The sequence below is a fragment of the Cornus florida genome, unplaced genomic scaffold, assembly GCF_030987335.1.
Source record: "Cornus florida cultivar Cherokee Brave unplaced genomic scaffold, ASM3098733v1 CherokeeBrave_3.0.0_Hap2_Chr10, whole genome shotgun sequence".
In the NCBI taxonomy this organism is placed as follows: Eukaryota; Viridiplantae; Streptophyta; class Magnoliopsida; order Cornales; family Cornaceae; genus Cornus; species Cornus florida.
This window is the reverse complement of record NW_026775580.1, coordinates 52,582,306-52,596,465: the sequence shown is the minus strand read 5'-3', so window position 1 is coordinate 52,596,465 and position 14,160 is coordinate 52,582,306.

Sequence of the window (14,160 nt, the reverse complement as noted above, 5' to 3'; positions counted from 1 at the left end):
TGTGGCATGAGCTCACCCGCTGAATTTTCTACAATGGTGAGACTGGATTTCTTGATAACAACTTGTGTGGGGCTTACCCACTTGCTATCAGAGATGGGGTAGATGATTCCCGCATCTAGCAATTTTATTACTTCCTTCATTACCACTTCCTTCATGTTAGGATTTAACCGGCGCTGAACCTCTCTAGTAGGTTTTGCATCATCCTCCATATGAATGCGGTGCATACAGATGGAGGGGTCAATTCCCTTCAAGTCAGCCACTGCCCAACCAATAGCTTCTTTGTGCTCTTGTAGCACCGCTAAAAGGTTGGTTTCTTGGTCCTTTAGAAGATCCGATGCAATGATGATCGGGAGAGTTTGATTTGAACCAAGGAATGCATACTTGAGATAGGCCGGGAGCGGCTTAAGCTCAAGTAGTGGTGGAGATTTCAAAGACGGAACCGGAGGAGTAGTGGAAAGCTGAGGAAGTGGCTCTCTTGGAATTTTTCAAGGGGGAATATCCATGATAGCGTCGACATCAAGTAGAGAATTAACTTCTTGGATGGATTGGTCAATATCAAAGTTTAAGAAGTCGAAATGAGACATGCAAGTTTCAAGGGGGTCCTTGCTTAGAATGAAGGGGAGAGATTCTTCAACCACTTCATCAATGACATCAACAAGAAAACAATCATCCTCATTGGAAGGATGTTGAGTTGCATGAAAGATATAGAGTTTGACTTGCATGTTTCCAAAAGCAATGTCCATCACCCCGGTTCGGCAATTAATTGATGCATTAGCCGTAGCTAAGAATGGCCTACCAAGAATCACTGGAATATGCTTTTTTGGATCGTGGACCGGTTCCGTGTCAAGAACCACAAAGTCTACCGGGAAGTAGAATTTGTCCACTTGGATGATAACATCCTCAAGAATGCCTCGTGGATGCTTGACCGATCTATCGGCAAGTTGCAAAACCACGGAAGTCGGTTTTAAATCTCCTAGGCCAAGTTGTAAATAAACTGAGTATAGAATTAAATTCACACGAGCTCCTAAGTCAAGGAGGGCCCTCTCGATTTTGTTGCCACCAATGACACAAGAGATTGTGGGGGCACCCGGATCCTTATACTTTGGAGGAGTGCTGTGCTGAATGATAGCACTAACATTTTCAGTTAACCTCACTTTCTTTGGCAAATGACTTTTAGAAGTGCGCTTTTGAGTGCACAAGTCTTTGAGAAATTTCGCATAGGGAGGGATTTGCTTGATAGCATCCAAGAGGGGCAAGTTGATCTTCACTTGCTTGAAAACTTCCCACATGTCTTGAATTTTACAATTCTTGTTCCCAATGTGTGTTGACTCTTGAAGACGTTGCGGAAACGGAACTTTTGGCTCATAAGTAGCTTCCACATTTGGGTTAACATGTGTGGGATTTCCGTGAATGGTATTTAGACGAGAAGAGCTTGGAATTTGATTGGAAGAGCTTGAATTTGGATTTCTCAAAGGAGGTTCTTTTCCATTTTTGTCTCCATCAACCTTGTTGTCAACCACTCTACCACTCCTAAGGGTGGTAATTGCTTGAACATGCTCAAGACTCGACCCACTCAATGGAGGGGTTTCATCAATCGCATGCATCCCTCTGGGATTTTCAAATGGTTGAGCGGGAAGCTTACCCTTGTCCCTTTGAAGCAATTGGTTCACAGAGTTAGCTATTTGGCCCACTTGATTTTCGAGCTTAGCTATGGATTGAGTATGAGAGTGAACCATTTGAAGAGTAGGCTGCAAAGATGTCAAGAGTTACTTGTTGGAGTCCATGATTTGCTTGTTTAATGACTCCATCATTTGCTTGTTTGCAGCCACAATTTCATCAGTTGGGTAGACTGGAGGTTGATTAGAGACATTTGGATTATACGGAGGACGGTAGCTTGAGGAGGCTGGAAATTGCCTATTTTGAAATTGAGGAGGGGGCTGATTTTGATGCCCTTGATTTTGGAATTGGGAATTTTGTGGGGCTTGTTGTCGCCACGAAAAATTAGGGTGATCTCGCCATCCCGGATTGTAGGTATTGGAATAGGGATTATTCCCGGATCTTGAGAACATGGCATTAGCTTGCTCTTCATTTAGATTGGAATATTGCTCCGGTGTAGGGCAATCTTCCGAGAGATGGAATGGACTAGTACATGATGAGCATACCAAACTTGCCGAATTTTGAGCTAATGAAGGAGAGAGATGTGGTGCCATCAATTGATAGAATTTATGAGCTATGGCATCCACTTGGGATGATTCCTCCCTTATTGATTTTAGTTGACACGGGTTGGTGTTCTTTGCATTGGTTGAGGTCGGAACCCTACGAGAATTATGTTGAAGTGAATTTTCGCTTAAATTCTCTAGTAGGGTCTAAGCCTCATCTGCATTCTTGGACATGAACATCCCACCACAAGAAGAGTCAACCATGAATCTATGGGGTTCGGTTAAGCCAGCATAGAAAGCTTGCACTAATTGCCATTTTGGAATCAAATGATGCGGACATTTTCTAAGAAGGTCTTGTAGCCTTTCCCAAGTCTCGTAGAGTTGTTCTCCATCCATTTGAGAAAAGCTAAGAATGGAATGCCTCATTTGGTTGGTTTTACTCACCGGATAATACTTCTTAAGGAATTCTTGCTGTAATTGAGCATAAGAAGTGATGGAATTTGGAGTGAGTGAGTTTAACCAATACTTTGCCCTATCTTTTAAAGAAAATGGGAAAAGATGCAGATGGAGTACATTCTCAAGAAAACCTCTCAACCGGATGGTTGAACAGATTTCAAGGAATTCATCAAGATGCTTATACGGATCTTCATTATCAAAGCCATGGAAAGATGGAAGCATTTGAATGGTACTTGATTTGATCTCATATTGAGCCGCATCAATGTTTAGCATCACTATACATGAAGGTAAAGCATATGTAGTAGGGATGAAACGGTCCCTGAGAGTCATTGGCTCTTCATTTGGAAGTTCGGCCCTAATTCCCTCATTTCTAACATCTCCTACATTTTCAGCCATTGTGTTAAATTTAGTTTCAAGCTCTCTTACACTAGAAGATTCCCTAAGGTTTCGTCTAAGCATTCTTTCAAGTGAATTTATGTCAACTGGCGAGTCAAGAGTTGGTAGGGAGAGCGATCTACGGCCAAACATCAACAATATATAATGCTATTAATGCTACTATTCATCATTCCCAACTCCACATACGATGTTCCCATTCTCCTCAATTATCAAGACAGAATTTAAATGGCCACAACAAGGACTGATGCTTGTACAGGAAATTTAAACAAGATAATAGCCTCAACCAGGGCTTTAAAACTGAATTATCACTAAGGTTAACACATGCATAATATATTACAAATTCGAAACTAGAAGGTCAAGAAACTTACCTGGAGTTCCCTAGACTTACAAATTTGCTAGCGTTCCCTCAGTGAGCCCCGAGTTCCTAGAATCTCACACACTTACAACAACAGAGTTGTCAAAACCATACAAGGAACTATTCACAAAACACAATATTAACAATCAAACCAAAGTTAACCCTAGAACTTCGGTTGCTAAACCGTTTGCAGTCCTCGGCAACGGCGCCAAAAATTGATCGGTTGAGTCGATTACAATTATAAATCAACCTTTGTAATAGCACGAATCATTGTAAAATAGGGCTATTGGTCGGGTAAGTCGAACCACTGGGACTGCGCTAATCTATGGCAACCAAAGTGTCTAGAGTCTTTTTAGAATGATAGGGGTGTTCATAGAGGATTTGTTGGTTGTCACTTAAGCTATGAAATTAAGGTGCATAAATTAAAAGTTTGCAAGAATTTAAAAGAGATGAAATACAAGTAAAGAGGACTAGGGAAGTGAATCCGGCTCCATCCCTATACACATGCTAGGTTAGAGCTAAATTGGGGGAAAAATAATATATACTGTGGTCATGATACATAGCAACACTTGGTTGCTATAATATCCTCAAGAAGTTCATTAAATCTGAAGCAAGCATGATCCATCAAAGGTGAACATGTTTAGACTACCTAACTAAGGTGTAACTTAACCACATTTACTTAAATGAAAGACTATCAAGCCCTAGATAAAATGATGAAGCACATGAAGGTAAGAAATAAGCATAAATCATCAAAGGTTTCACCTAAGCAATGATCTATCAAGGTCCTCCAACTCCATGCCTTAAAATAATTCCATGATCTCACTACCATTGTCACCATGAGAGTGCAAGCAACATGATTAAAAGAATAAACCATCAAAGATAGATAATTGACTCAACATTAATCATTTACATACATGAAGATCCATTAAAAAAGGCAAGATGCTCTAGACCATGAAAAGACCAAAGATTATACATTGCAATCCCCAAAATAGAACTATACTAAGACATGCTTATAAGGGAGGGGCCTCATCACCTCCCTAGATGGAGGATTAGTTACCCATGGAAGCTTTAGAAGAAGGAAGAAGCTTGGTTGCAACCTCCATTTTCGAGCTCCCTTCCTTTGGCTTCAAGAACTCTATCTTTTTCTCCTCTTTCTCTCTCCAAAAATCTTGCAAAGATGAGATATCCTATTTTTTGTGTGGTTCCCCTCCTTTGTAGACATTCCTCTCCACCAAACAAGGCACAAAAAACCACCAAAAGACATCTCCAACCAACCCATAAAGATGGAAATCAGAGATGAGGGAAACAAGGTGCAAGTGGGATGAAGTGATGGTTCCCGGAGAGGAATCTGCCCATAGTTCGAGCGCTCGAACTAAGCACTTCGAGCGCTCGAACTAAGCACTTCGAGCGCTCGAACTAAGCACATCGAGCGCTCGAACTAAGCACTTCGAGCACTCGAAGTTAGACCAGTGAACTCCTTCCTCTTGACCTGCTTTGCACTACTTTGGTAGAACAGCCATAACTTTCTGATCCGAACTCCAAATGAAGAACCGTTTAAAGATTTAGAAATTTAATTCGAAGCTCTAAATATGTCATGTTTTAATGGAAGTCCAGTTCTTAAGTTTGATTGGTCAAAAATGGCAAGCAAATTCAGATTCCACTGCTGCCAGAACTTAGCCTTGAGCACATTGCTATTCAAAGATTGAATAAAACACCATTTTTGCTCCTTTTTGGCCAATGAACCTGAAAATATATAAAAATGAGCAAATAAAGATAATTTATAAAGAATAATCAAATAATGGATTTAACTAATGCAGCTAAGGGCGCTTGAATATGCAATATTCGGCGCTTATCATAATTCTTAGGCAACAAGTGCCATTTGGCTTCCAAAGGAAGCTTTGAAATATACTTGGACACCAAGTATTTTTGGGCTATATATAGCCTTGCACACATTTGATGAAAGGCATCTGAAATCATCAATTAAGTGAGTTTGTATCAGTATCATTGAGAGTGAGAAAGCTTAAGTGTAACTGGGTTTTAGGTGTGAGCCACTTTACCTTGTATCTCTTTATTTCCATAGTGAAATATTGTTCTGTCTTCTCCTCATTGACATAGGCATAGCTGAACCATGTAAATTCTTGTCTCATTTGTGTGTGCGCTATTTAGTTTCTTGTCATTAATTTTCTCTTTGTTCTCATAAACTCCTACTCAATCCTTTTTTCATAACAAACTGGTATTAGAGCTCGGGTTCGTGTATGTATAGATATTGTTCACATGTATGGTACTATTCACTAGTACTATTCATACATACGGTACTGTTCACAAATACTATTCAAATATTGTTCACAAATACGATACTATTCACAGAAAAATATTTTGGGGAGTTTTTTGGAAATGTCGACCAGATACGAGATTGAGAAATTTGATGGCAAGATTAGCTTTAGTCTTTAGCGCATTAAGATGCAGGCTCTGTTGACTCAGCAAGGTCTAAAAAAGGTATTGTTCGGGAAGGACAAGTTACCAATAACTTTTTCCAATGAAAACAAGGAAGAGGTCGATGAAAAGGCGTGCAGTGCAATTCTCCTGAATCTAACTGATGAGGTGCTGCGTGAAGTTATTAATGAAGACACGGCGGTAAAGTTGTGGCTAAAATTGGAGAGTCTGTATATAACGAAATCTCTCACTAATAGACTTTACCTGAAAAAATTGGAGAGTCTGTATATAACGAAATCTCTCACCAATAGACTTTACCTGAAACAGAGACTCTACACCCTTCGTATGAAGGAAGGTATGCCTCTTAAGGAGCATATTGATAATTTCAATTCTATTATTATGGATTTGAAAAATACTGATATTAAAATTGATGACGAGGATCAAGCCCTTATTTTGTTGTGTTCTTTGCCTCCTTCCTATCAGTATTTTGTTACCACATTACTCTATGGAAAAGACACTATTAGTATGGAGGGTATTAAATCCTCATTGAACTCTTAGGAGTTGAGGAAAAAGGTGTCTAGGAATATTGGAGATGAATAGGTCGAGGGTCTATTTGTAAGAGGCAAAAGTGAGACAAAGAGTTCTGGTAGTAGGGGAAAATCTAGATCTCATAAAAATGTGGAATGTTACTACTGTCATGAGATAGAGCACATCATCAAGCACTATCCCAAACTAAAGGTAAGAATGTGAATGGCAAAGAGAATGTTCAAGAAGCAGTTTTTGTGGCAACTACTACAACAAGTGATTCGGAAAGTGACGAATATGTTCTCATGACAACTTTGTATTCAGGTATGTCATTTAATGACAATTGAATTCTTGATTCTGATTGTTCTATTCATATGTGTCCCAGTAAGAATTCTTTCTCTTCCTATAAAGAGGTGAAAGGTGATTCAATTTTGACGGTAGACATGAAAGATTTCAAAATTTTGGGAATTGGAACAGTCAAAATCAAAACGCACAATGGGTTGGTAAAAACATCGTCAGATGTGCAACATGTACCAGATTTGAAGATGAATCTTATTTCAGTAGGTGTACTAGACTCCAAAGGCTACAAGGTTGTAACAGAGGGTGGAGTAATGATGGTCATGATGGATTCTCTTGTGGTGATACAAGGCACCAAGTTGAAAATTTTGTATCTTCTCCAAGGGAATACAGTAACAGGTGGAGCTACTACAAGATCTTCTACAATTCGTAGAAATCTGCATTCAGGTCTTAGCAAAGGAAGAGTTAGAAAGAGGAGTGACGATCCTAGTTCTTAAAAAGGTTATGAGGGGACTACACAACATGATCGGAGAATGAAATTCATTTTTAGATAGCAACCGAAATTATAGCAGTCCTTACAAGGAGGCAGACCTATGAGGACAGGTGTCATATTGACTTGCAATAATCTTGGTGGCAATGAGATAGTCCATTCAAGTGCCATTAAGATATGTGGGAGGCAGGTAGTTGATCACAATAGAGATGCGAGGAAAAGTCAAGGACGCCCAATTCTCCATAAGGGTGAGAAGATGACTTTTCATTACCAGCCGGTGGTTTGTGGGCGGTTGGAGAAAGTTGCTGGAGGAAATGTCAAACTTGGAATTTCTGAGGGTGTTTTTGATAGACTTAGAGTGTGATGGAAATACTGGATGTATGCTTGTGGCTATGCAAGATATGCTTGGGTTGAAGAATGAGAACTCGAGGGTTAAGTTTAAGGATGACTCAAACTTAAGTAAAATTCTTAATTAATTTGTTTTGTAGAGAAGACAGACTGCTTGGCAAAAATACAATGGCTCATTTGGAATTTTTGGCTAAGGTGAAGAATTGTTGAATTATGTGGCTCAAAAATTATTACAACCCAACTTGCACAAAGCTTACAAGAGAAGAAATATGTTGGCTACAGAAGTGTGATGATGAAGCTTCTAAAGGAAGCTTAGAAATTCTTGGGCAATAAGAATAATTCTTGGGCAACAAGTGTTATTTGGCTTCCAAAGTAAGCTTTGAAATATACTTGGACACCAAGTATTTTTGGGCTATATATAGCCTTGTATACATCTGATGAAAGGCATCCGAAATCATCAATTGAGTGAGTTTATATCAGTATCATTGAGAGTGAGAGAGGTTGGGTGTAATTAGAATTTGGGTGTAAACCATTTTTCCTTGTACCTCTTTATTTCCATAGTGAAATATTGTTCTGTTTTCTCCCCGTGGACGTAGGCATAGCCGAACCACGTAAATCCTGGCCTCTTTTGTGTGTGCGCTATTTATTTTCTTGTCATTAATTTTCTCTTTGTTCTCATAAACTCTTATTTAGTCCTTCTTTCATAACAGTTGCCCCTGCGTTCTTCAGTCTGAAGGGCATTACCTTGTAGCAGTAGGTCCCGCATTCGGTAATGAAAGAAGTCTTCTCTTTATTCGAATGGTTCATCAGGATTTGGTTGTAACTTGAATAAGCATCAAGGAAAGTTAGTTTCTCATACCTGGTCGTAGCGTCCACCATCTGATTGATTTTCTAGAGTAGGAAGCTATCTTTTGGGCAGGCCTTGTTCAGGTTGGTGAAGTCAATGCATACCCTCAACTTGCCATTTTTCTTCTGGACAACAACTACGTTTGATAACCATGGGGGTATTGGACTTCTCGGATGAATCCTACTTCTAAAAGTCAGTCAACCTCTTTAGTAATGATTCTATTCCTTTCTGGGGCGAATCTCCTTAGCTTTTGCTTCCCTGGGTGGTACCTTGGGTCCACGTTCAGGCTGTGACAAGCTATCTCTCGGTCGATTCCTGTAATGTCCCAGTGGTTCCAAGTGAAGATGTCAGCATTCTGCCTTAAGACTATTGTTAGTTCTTCCTTTTCTTGGGCTAATTGGAGTGCCCCCATATAAGTTAATCTGTGTTGATCCCCTGTGACTATCTGCACAGTTTCTAGGGGTTCTTTGGTTGGGTGCTCTTCTTCTGGCTCCTTGTTCTCCTCAGGAGAAGAGAAGCCTGGTGATTACTATTTCAGCAATTGCTTTCCCTCGTTTGTTGATCAGATAGTGGTATGGTAGCATTCCTTTGCTGCCACCTGATCTCCCCATATGTCAGCAATCTCTCGCCCGTTGGGGCCGACACATCTCATGACTTGATGCAGGGTCGATGGGACTCCTTCCATTCGCTGGATCCATCCTCGACCAATTAACAGGTTATAAGTTGGGTGGATGTTTACAATCACAAAGTTTTCCTTCAAAGTTGTTTTGGCCGCAGTGACTGATAGCGTGATTACACCTATGGGTTCTACCCTTTTTCCATTGAACTATACCAAGGGGTTCTGGGTGGGGCGGACCTGATCCAAGGCCAGCTTCAATTAGTCAGATATCCATTTCGTTATGATGTTAGCAATGCTGCCAGGATCAACGAGCATATGCTTGACTAAACAATTTGCTGCTAGTAGGCTGATCACTAGTGGATCCTCATGTGGATGCTATATTCTCTTGAGGTCTCCTTCATAGAAGGAAATCTGTGTAGAGCTCAGCCTACATTCGACCGCATTAACTTCTCCTACCCTTTATAGTTTATGTACTTACTTGAGTTGAATCTTGTAGGAATTTTCTGGTTGTTCGTCTGTTTCCGGACGGCCATGGATCATATTGATAAGCCGAACAGGTTAATTATCTACTGCAGCCTCTGGGGTTAGTGTAGTTCATTTGAACTGTCTCTGCTGGCTCGAGTTGGATAGATAATCAGCTAATTTGCCTTTGGTTATTAATGCATCCACCTGTCTTCTCAGACTCCTGCAATCATTAGTTAGGTGCCCAAAATCACTATAGAATGTACAGTGCTTACTTTGTCCCTCTGTTCCATCGGCTATCTGATTAGTGGAGGGATTTGAAAAATGTTCCTGCCCTTTGTCTCCTGATACAATCTTGCCAGTGTTACTTTGAGAGGTGTTACCTTCTCAGCTATTCGAAATTTTTTCTCATGAGCTTTTCCTTCAATGCTCGGGGGTTCCCGTTGGGCTCTTGAGGTGCTTAGGTGTTCTTTCAGTCGGCTTTCTACCAAGGCCAGAGTCGCTCTTTGCTGCCTTGTCATTTCATTCTCTTCTAATTTGATGTAGTTTTGTGCTCATGAATTCAACTCTGACATGTTAACCGTAGTCTTTTTTACCAGCGAAGAATGAAAACGTGTACCTTGTACCATGGCTATCTTGAATGCTTCTATGGCAATATCCTAGTTGTAATCCGGAATGCCCAAGGATTCCATATTAAACTGAGTGAGAAAGGTTTGTAAGCCTTCCCCCTTCATTTGCCGAATTGTGAAAAGACTAGCAATGGTCTTTTTCTGTATCTTGTTTCAGCAGTACTTGGCTAGGAACGTAATACACAATGTCTCAAAGTTTGAGATTGATTTGCATGACCAGTTTTTGAACCATTCTAAGGATACTCTTGTCAGACTAGACAGGAATATTTTCTACATGAACGGATCGTTTCGCGCCTCTAGAGTCATTTCCTGAGTGTAGTGATTAAGATGCTAGAGGGGGTCTCTGGTTCCGTTGAACTTGATGAACTTCGATATCATGAAATTTTTGGGCCTTGCAACCTATTCTATTTCGTCTGTAAAGAGATTTTTAACTATAGAGGCGGTGAACTCTCTCGCCATGTCCTCGGGTGTTTGGGCCTTCAGCCCTTTGATACATTTATCCATTTCCCTTCTGAATTTGGCGATGAAATCATTCTCTGGCGATTGCTGATTGCCAACTGGGACCCACGCATCTTTTCTTTCTGACTCAACATAATCTTCTGAGTCTGAGACCTTGCTGGTTCGAGGTTCTCTCATCGTGGAGTTTCCTGGGATGCGAGATTGGCTTGCTGTTTCTTCGGCATCATTTCGATCCAAAGTGTCATTTTGGACATTGAACTGCTACCGTGGAACCCTCTGCTGCGGAGGAAGGTTATTGAGTCCGGGCACTAGGGATGGATCTGCTAGCTCGTTCTGGCGTTCGGGTCGTGGGGCGATTGGCGGATCATTCTGCCGAGCATTGACTCGAAGTCCTTCATTTTCCTGGCGCAGAGCATTGATTTGCGCTATGTTCGCCTTGTTAACTTGTTTTAATGGGTTGATCTGCTCAGTACTAGCTTCATTAGCTTGCCGAAGGACGTTAAACTGCATTTGCATCTCTTCACTCATCTTCTGAATGATTTCCTGATGTTGTGCTCGTGTAGCATCTGATCCTATCGCTATCCCAGAGCGATGTCGCATGAAAGTGATAGTGGAGAAGGCTTTTTATAAACGCTTCCCACAAACAGCGCCAAAGGGTAGGTGCAATTTTTCACACCTGAACACTTAAAAAAAAATAAATAAATACCATGGGAAAGAGAACAAAAGTAATAAACAAATTTGATAGTGAGAGTAGTATGATTGGAATTTCATGGATCTCTCTTCTTATTCATGCTTTATTTATATGCCTGTGCAGAGATTTACATAGAGCCGTTATTGGCAGTTTTTGGATGTGGACATTTATGCCCCCTTATTATACGGTATTCTCTTTTATTGTGGGCGTTATGGAAGTTTGAATGTGCCGATCTTGGGCCATTCCTTGGTCTGCTTCTGTTGAGTGGACCTTCCTTTACTAGTTGGGCCGCATTGACCTTCTTTCGGGTTTTTCTTGTTGGGCCTCTGGTTTTTGCTAGGCTTCAAAGCTATTTTAATAAAAGGTAAACTTTACATTTGTTGACACGTGGTGTTTTATAATTGGTGGAGAAATTTCCCTCCACGCGCACACACACGCATATATATGAAAATTGTAACATTATTGTTCAAAGTTAAAGAAAATATCTTATTTTTCTAAATTTTTTAAGTAAACAAATTATTTTAAGAAAGTAATTAATTTTAGGGAAATAATTTAATGTTTTGAAATAAGATCTTGAAGGTATTTGGACCTTAACAATAGTTATTGAAGCATATATAATTATTTTACATAATTCAAACAAATTGAAAAATGAATTGTGGTGGATTTGGTTTTATGTCTCTTTAATTATCCAATTGTCATTTTGAATTTGAAATATGAAAACACGGTGGAGGACGTAGGTTTTGCAACGACCATGGTACCATTCAGCAATAAATAAAATTTGAAACCGCGGCGGAGGACGTAGGCTTTGTGTCGACTAGAGTATCATTCAGCAATAAATGAAGTATGATACAGTGGAGGACGTAAGCTTTGCGTCGACCAGGGTATCATATGAAAATACGGTGGAGGACGTAGGCCTTGCATCGACCAAAGTATCATTCAGTAATAAATGAAATATGAAAACACAGCGAAGGACGTAGGCTTTGCGTCAACCAGAGTATCATTCAGCAATAAAAGAAGTATGAGTTGTCTACAATTAAATATGCTTTCCTTTTTGTGATTTTTATGTACCGACTCCATGTACTAATTGAGTTCACGCGTAAGGCCTAACAATCCAATACTGAACAACCAAAGCAATGCATTAAAGATCTCACTTGAGGCCCCCCACCACGGTGACATTTAAGTGGGCCTAGCAGAAGCAACTCGACCATGTAAGAAAATTTACGAATGGGAACAAAGTACTTGACATCATGAAACTAAAATCAGAGTTTAAATGTTAGAATCTAAATTTTTTTGGAAGTTTGTACAAAATTAGATGATACCAGCTAGTGTAGGTAGTGGAGCAGTGGCGTAGCCACAGAGGGACAAGTGGGGACAGTTGCCCCCACTAAATTTTTAATTTTTTAAAATTTTATATAGAAAGATTTTTATATAAGTATAATTGTCTCCTCTAAAATTTGACAATGTACATATATGTATCATATATATATATAACCAAAAGCCTCTAAAAATTGACAGTGCACGTATATATACTATATACATATGTATATATAACCAAAAACTAATTCACGGTTATCTATCAATTATTACTTTTCCAGAAAATATGATATTTTTTTCACTTTTCTAAAATATTATATTCTTTTTCACTTTCCAAAAAAAAAAAAAAAATCATTAAGATATTCTATTATACTTTTGACTTTATCACAAACAAATAGATTGTTTCTATTACATCATCATCATCAGTCTACAAATATTTTCCACAATCCAAATAAAGCAAGCGGAGTTACCAAACAGAGACTCAAGGCAGCAGACAAGTAATATGATATATATTTTTTATCATCTAAATTTTACAATTATTATTTGATATTATAATTTTAGTTAGGAAAATTATTAGTTATTACTATCAAAATTATTTTAGGACTTGTTGTTCTTTCAAAATTTAGTTTATGTAATTATGTTATTAATTATTATTCTGCAAATAAAACTTAGAATTTTTTTTTTTTTTTTTTTTTTTTTTTTTTTTGCAGCCCAAATCAATGAAATCACATATTCAAGTCTATCAAATTTTTTGACGGATTGAATTATCTGCTTATAACTTATAATAGATTTGGTTATCATGGTTTTTTATTTTTATTTTTTCTACATATGTGATATATTAGGACAATTAGGTAACTGTGTTATTTTCTTTTTCATATCTTATTCTTGATTCATTGAATATGATTTTTTTTTAGTATATTTAATTCAATGAATTAAATTTTGAAATAACAATGAATAATGTGAAAAATCATTGTGAATGTACTGAATAGAAATATTTTAAATTTTACATATATTGTTTTGGTAAAAATTTTATATATATATATATATAATTGTTATTAAATATTGCCCCCACTGAAGAAAATTTCTGACTACGCCACTGTAGTGGAGTAATATACTTAACATTTTGTTTTTGTAATGTTTATCTATTATAAGGCTATTAAAATTTTGGAGATTTGATAAACTCAAAAAATTCATAAAACTAACAGGGAATGAAATGAATTGAGATGTGATGGGTCTTTTGAGACTTAAACTTGTCAAGTCCCAACCCTACTCAAAACAAACAATAAAAAACTCTTAATTGCTTAAATGTGGAACATTATTCTAATGATTTTTAAACCAATTTTTGAAATGAACAATACTTGCCTTAGGCTGCATAAGAAGGAACTTCCTTCTTATGATGAGGTGACCCAATAAAAAATAAGAGGTGTTTAATTTTTTTTAAAAATAAATAAAAATAAAAATAAAATTTTGATGACTACAGGCAATAAAAACTTTAAGAAGTATCATAGGCTATTCAGTCAACTCCTCCTATGACTGGAAAACCACCGACGTACGAGCTGCATGGTATTGTTCCAAATTCTAACTCGGCATCATAGATCTAGAGTTAAACCCATTGCTGGAGCCGTAAAACAACACCACCGAAGATGAACACGAGCGATACATTAGCCCACCACCATCATT